Here is a 6000-nt window from a genome sequence, read left to right as displayed (position 1 = left end):
TCTATTGGCTGGCTGCTCTAGCCCTCGACAACGGCCAATAATTATGGCCCGCTCAGCCAACAACGCAGTGGCATGCCCCGCGCTCCGCTCCGAGCAATCTCTTTTCCGTATTCTGGTCCGCAGCCCCGCAGTCCGCATACACGTGTTGATGGACCCCTGCCGATGTAATTCCACACCCTTCCCCCTCCCCCCCTCCCTCCAGCCTGGCCCTGCGTCCAGCCTGGTCCAGCGCGGCCCGCCGGACAAGCGACTGCAGACTCATTCCACTGAGAGTCGCTTTCGTCGCTCTGTCTCTCTCGTACGGAACGCCCGACAAGTGCGAGAGAGACAGAGCGACTCTTGAAATCGGTCCGCTGAAGCCGGATCTGGAGCCGGAGTCGCAGCGGGCGAGCCGTGTTCCCAAGCGGCCGCGTGTCAACTGAGCTTCCGCGGCAAATAATTTGGTTCCGAAATGTCGCTCCGAAGTGGCACATCACGTTGGCGCGGCGGGTTGGCGCGGCGGGTTGGCGCGCGCGTGTGTGAGCGCGACCAGCGCGACGGAGAGAGGGAAAGAGACAGAGACGCGTGAAAGTGACGGCCCTCGGTCGCATGCACTCATCAGACAAAGACAACTACACACCGCCATGGCCGCCACGGCGAGACAAGGTGGAGGGGGAGGAGGATGGCCACCCATATGGAGGCGGACATGTAATCACGCCCAGGTAAACAGGAAACATATGGGCAGGGCTCGGCACGGCCCGGCACGGTAGGCAAACAGTGGACCAGGCATTTCGCACATTCCACCTTATGCCCGTGTCCTCGCATGCGCACACACACAGGCACACACACTCCAATGATACTCACACACACAAATATGTATATGCAGCTCCGGCAAGCACATGCAACGTGTTTCGGTATGAATGAAGAGACTTTTGTGTCGCGCGTGTGTGTGAGTGCGTGCGTGTGTATGACACGTTTACTTGCGGCATTGTACTCGCTCTCTCTAGACGGCACAGGCGGGAACGCGAGTGTAGATGTCACGAGAACAACACAGTGCTGCCAATGCAGGGGGCGAAAGTGGTTTCGGCTAGCGAGAAGGAAGACGGACCACAAGGAGGGCGTGGTTGGCGGTTCGTGGTTCGTTGTTCCGCGTTCGTGGTTCGGTCCGAATGGGACGGCAATAAAGCGCAGGGGAGTCCGCGCATTTCCACGTATTTCGCCGAGCACGCGAGCGACGGGGACGCGAGCGGTCACTTCCCTTCTTTATTTTGCTTCGGCCATAGGAACTCATTCCCACTCCGTCCCTTAAAAAAAGAGAGAGAGAAAAATGATATTTAAAAAAGCACCGCATCACACATGACAAACAACACGCGCGCATACTCACACACACACGCACACATTCACACACACGCCCACACACACATACGGCATGTCCCAATATTAGAAGATTCCATCCTTTTACAAAAACGTGAGAAATTGCGACGGGGGCAGCGGGATGACATGGCTGGAGGCCAGAGCAAGCCAGAGGGATCGGGGTGGAGGACGGAATGGAGGCGGGGCTCGGCCGCTCGGCGCTCGGCCAGTGAGTGAGTTGGTATTGCTCTCCGCTTGGTATGTGCTTCGAAATGAGATCATGTCAACAGCAAAAAAAAAATAGGGGAAAAGGAGGAAAGTAAAAGTTGGGTGCCGGGAGGGGCGGTCTGCGGTCTGTTTACGCCCGACGACCGCGGCGCCCCGCACGACACGCTGCCGGCGCCGTGCAGGACGAACTCTGGAAGGACTCGCCGAGCCCTCCCCGCTCCGAAGGGCCAAGCAAGGCAAGCAGGCCAAGCAGGCCAAGCAGCGCGGGGTGAGCGACCCCGGAGTTATACACATTTCACTTCATTTGAGGACTCGCCGGCAATCGGGGCGATGGCGATACGGGCCGAAATAGGGCGACGTCCTTGTTGACGTCGCTCTGTTGCTGCGGTGGTGTGTGCGTACGTGTGTGTGTGCGTGTGGGGGGGAGGGGAAGGGTGTTCCAGGACCTGCGCGTCCCCCTCAAGGTTCCCCCAGGCCATGTGCAGCACCGCCCCCAGGCCCCAAGGGTTGGCGTGCCCCTAGTCCACCCACCACCCGTCCGACGACAACGTGCCGCCGTCGCTTCTTGGTTGATGCTTGTGCAATTTCGAGAAAAAGAAGCCAGAGGAAATCTGAGATACTGCCTGAGTGCAGGGGAGGGGAAGGGGGGGTTTCTCGACGAAGAGGGTCAGCGTCTCGGCATCGGATTCAGCGCATGCATGGCGCATGGCAGAGTGCTTCGCTTTGCTTCGCCTGGAGGTGCACAGTGGGCCAGAAGACCGGTGGAGGCGGCCAAAACTCTAGACGCGTTCCGAGCCCCAGAGGCGCTAATTCGGGTTCGAACCGACCGCGTGGGCCCCACCAATGGATTACTCGTTCGGAGAGCAATCTATTGGTGCGGTCACACGTTCGGTTCGAGTTCCATTTAGCTACTCTGGAGCTGGAGCTCGCTCAAAATGCGTCTAGAATTTTGGCCGCCTCCACCGGTCTTCCAGCCCACTGTGAGGTGGGGCACAGCATGGCGTCGCATAGCGTAGCAGCAGGCTCGGAAAATGAGAGGTCGGCCAGAGACGCCTCACCTGCCTATTCCGTTCATTACTGCACGGGCGTGTCTTCCAAAGCGCGCGGCGAGCTGCAAAAAACTGCAAAAAACGGCGAGGACGTGCCGATTTCACCGCCATAGAGGCGGAAGACAATTTATTGCGAGAATCGCTGATCGCTGCGGAAACGTTGTTCTTTTTCCGTTATCGTTTTTTATTCTTTTTTTGCGGGGGACTGGCGCAGTGGTGTTTTCTAGGCCATATGGAGCCATGGGGCCGTATGGGGCCGTATGAGGCCATATGCCGTATGGCCTAGAATCGGAATCGGAGAGTCCATATGGCCTTTAAAAATTCCCAGTCCATACGGTCGGTCTTATGCGCGACTGCACAACTTGAAAACCCAAGTCCCGTCGCCTGACATCGATGCTCAGCCTGATGCCAAATCATTCATAATTTCTGTCACACAAACTAAAACGAGAGGTAGAAAGACGCTCTGACTTTGTTCTTAAAATTGATTTCGAATCAACTGAATAAATGTCCTATTTGCTTTCTGTCACAACATTTACGTGGTGCCTGGAAGGTAGACAACCCACAACACCATGGCCTTTTAGGAAAATGGCGGGCTGGCGCGCCATGGCGTGGAAGGGAAGCTGGCAGACCGCCACCGCGCCGCGCGCGAGGCTGCGTAGCTTGGCGGCCCGTGTGCACTCAGAGATCTTGTTTCACAGTTAGGCAGCGTATAGAAATGCACGGGGCCAATTCGCCACCATTCACAATCTCTGATAACTGTTGCGCCGGGGCTGCCTGCCTGGCCGCCTGCCTGGCTGCCTGCATGGGCCTCTCCCCGGAAGTCACCCCACCCACGCCGCGCACACCAGAGAGAGAGAGAGAGAGAGAGAGAGAGAGAGAGAGAGAGAGAGAGAGAGACACGTAGCTCTCGTCGTCCGGCCAACACTCTGCGTGCGCGGGTGTGTGTGTTTTAGAGTTCGAAGCGACCGCGCCAACGCGATGGTGAGCTGCTGCGGGGCTGCAATTAAATTTACTTCACAATCATCCTCGCCCTGCCACGCCCCGGTCCGCCACGCCCCACCCCGCCCCTCCTCGCCACACCACGCCACGGCGCGGTGCCGGAGACAGCTCCGGCTGAACCCGAACAGACAGTGCTCCAATTCATGAAGCGACCTGATTTTGATGAGAGCGCGCAGCGCGTCGCTCGAGGGGTGGGTAGGGGTGGGGGAGGTGCCAGCGGATGTCGTGAAACCGGAGCCCCGGCGGCAACTCGCGAGGGTGCCTTGCCCGTGCCTTGCGTCGCCGCGCGTGACACCGAGGCGATCTTATCATCGCCGCGGCCCCGATTGCCCTGGCAACCCTGCAAGGCGCACTCGACACTCGTAATCAAAACGGACCCGCTGTCGATTAGTCGACGCGGTGCTCGGCCATGCTCGGCACTGGCGGAGTCGACTCTCGCGGCGGCGCGGGTTCGGGTTGGCGGCGCGCGGTGGCGGCACGGGGAGCACCCCACCGTGGAGCGCTAGAGGGAGCGCTGGAGCGGCGGAACGACGCGGGCTTCGTTTCCAGATTGCCGTGAGGGCGCCGCGCCGCGCCGAGCGGACGGGCTGGCGTCGCGACGCCCACTTGGTCCCTTCCTTTCCGCCCCCGCCCCCGCCCCCGGCCCCGCCCCAGCCCCGCCACTGGAGCCTCACTGGGCGCTCGCCGCCCTCGCAGGCGGGGCGGGCCGGGTCCCCGTCGCGGCGACGCGTGCGTTCGACAGCACAAAGGAAGGATGACGGCGAAGCGGCGAAAAGACACACATTATGACAAGGCGGGGCAGGGCGTGTGTGGGAGACGCGACCCCCTCGCCGGCACTCACGCTCCCACGCTCCAGCACGTAGACGCGGCGCGCCTGGCGTGCTTGGCTCGAGACGCGCGGCGCCACGCGGCGCAAGCGGCGCGCAGGTCAACACCCCGCAGCCCTGCGTCTGCCTCGCGCAGCCTCGCGCAGCCTCGCGGTGCTGCCCGCTGCCATCCCCATTGTAGGACCTAGCCTAGCCGGGGCCCCGGCAGCGCCGGCAGTGTCAGGCGCGCTGAGTGGCTCTCTAGGCCGCTGCCCGCCTGTCTGCCCGCCTGTCTGCCCGCCTGTCTGCCCGCCTGCCTGGCTAGCCGCTGCGCAGCTCAATAGCGAAATCCCGCCCTGGTCCATTTTTGGGCTGCCGCCGTGTCGTCCACCAGTCCCTTCTCGTCCCTCCGCGCTGGTGCTCTGAATGGCTCCGGAGCCAGTTGGGGTCCTTGGGGAATCAGCGCTCAATCTGGTCACCGGCCGCCTCCATGGCCTCCCTGGCCTCCACGGCCTCCCTGCAGGCTGCTGATCCGACAATCCTAATGCGGCTCTCAAACCACCGGCGGTCCCCGGCGGTCCCCCGCGTCCCCCGGCGGTCCCCCGCGGTCCCCCGCGGTCCTCGGCGCGACGCGGCCAGTGTCCGCGACTCGCGACTGCCTTTGCAACGGGAATAATCGGACTATTCCAACTTGTCAGTGCTCTTCGGTCGACGCGACGCCTTCGCGAGGGTGTCTCTCAAGGCAGTCCCGGCGGCCGACTCGACAATCCCCGGGGGAGAGCCAATGGCACTGGTTGTTTTCATGGCCTCCCTTCGCCAGCCCGTCGCCAACCCTCCCCGTCCCACGGCGCGCCCCCCGCCGCGCTTCCATCGCGCCCCGCCGCGCGCCCCGCCACGCCCCGCCCCGAGCACGTACGATGAGTGTTTGCATGCCTGATGTACCGAGCTGCTGCTTCACACTTCTGTTCTGCTCTCTCTCTCTCTCTCTCTCTCTCTCTCTCTCTCTCTCTCTCTCTCTCTCTCTCTCTCCCCTCTCTCTCTCCCTCCCTCCTCGTCGCTCTCTATCTCCCTCTCTCCCCCTCTCTCTCCCTCTCTTTTTCTCTCTCCATCATGCCGTTATTCCGAATAAAAGGGAAAAGAACTTCCTCCGCAGCTGTTCCACACTAGTTCGATCCATCCACCAATCACTGCGGTTTTCCTCGGACAGACTGCCCCATCCGCTAAGCCTCCTCTGGTGCTTTCGTATCGCACTCGAAAGACGAATGGAACGCTGCATAAGAGCGAGAGAGGCAGAACGACGAAGGCACTGCACGGAACCAGACTTCCGACTGATCCTGAGAGTCGTTTCCGTCGCTCTGTCTCTCTCGAACCTTTAGGGAACGCCCCATGAGTGCGAGAGAGACAGAGCGACGGAAGCTCCTCTGGGAATCAGTCTGCTGCAGTCCATCACTCGAAAGGGATCCCTTGGAATGAGGCGCTTTGCCGAGGGGGCCGGGCGGGCCGGGCGGGCCGAGCCCCCGTCGGGGCGCGGGTAGGCCTCCACGCGTGCAGGGCTGCGCGGCGGGACTGCCCGCCCGCACGGCGCC

This window comes from Thrips palmi, unplaced genomic scaffold (genome assembly GCF_012932325.1).
Source record: "Thrips palmi isolate BJ-2018 unplaced genomic scaffold, TpBJ-2018v1 HiC_scaffold_10, whole genome shotgun sequence".
In the NCBI taxonomy this organism is placed as follows: Eukaryota; Metazoa; Arthropoda; class Insecta; order Thysanoptera; family Thripidae; genus Thrips; species Thrips palmi.
This window is presented reverse-complemented; position numbering follows the sequence as displayed.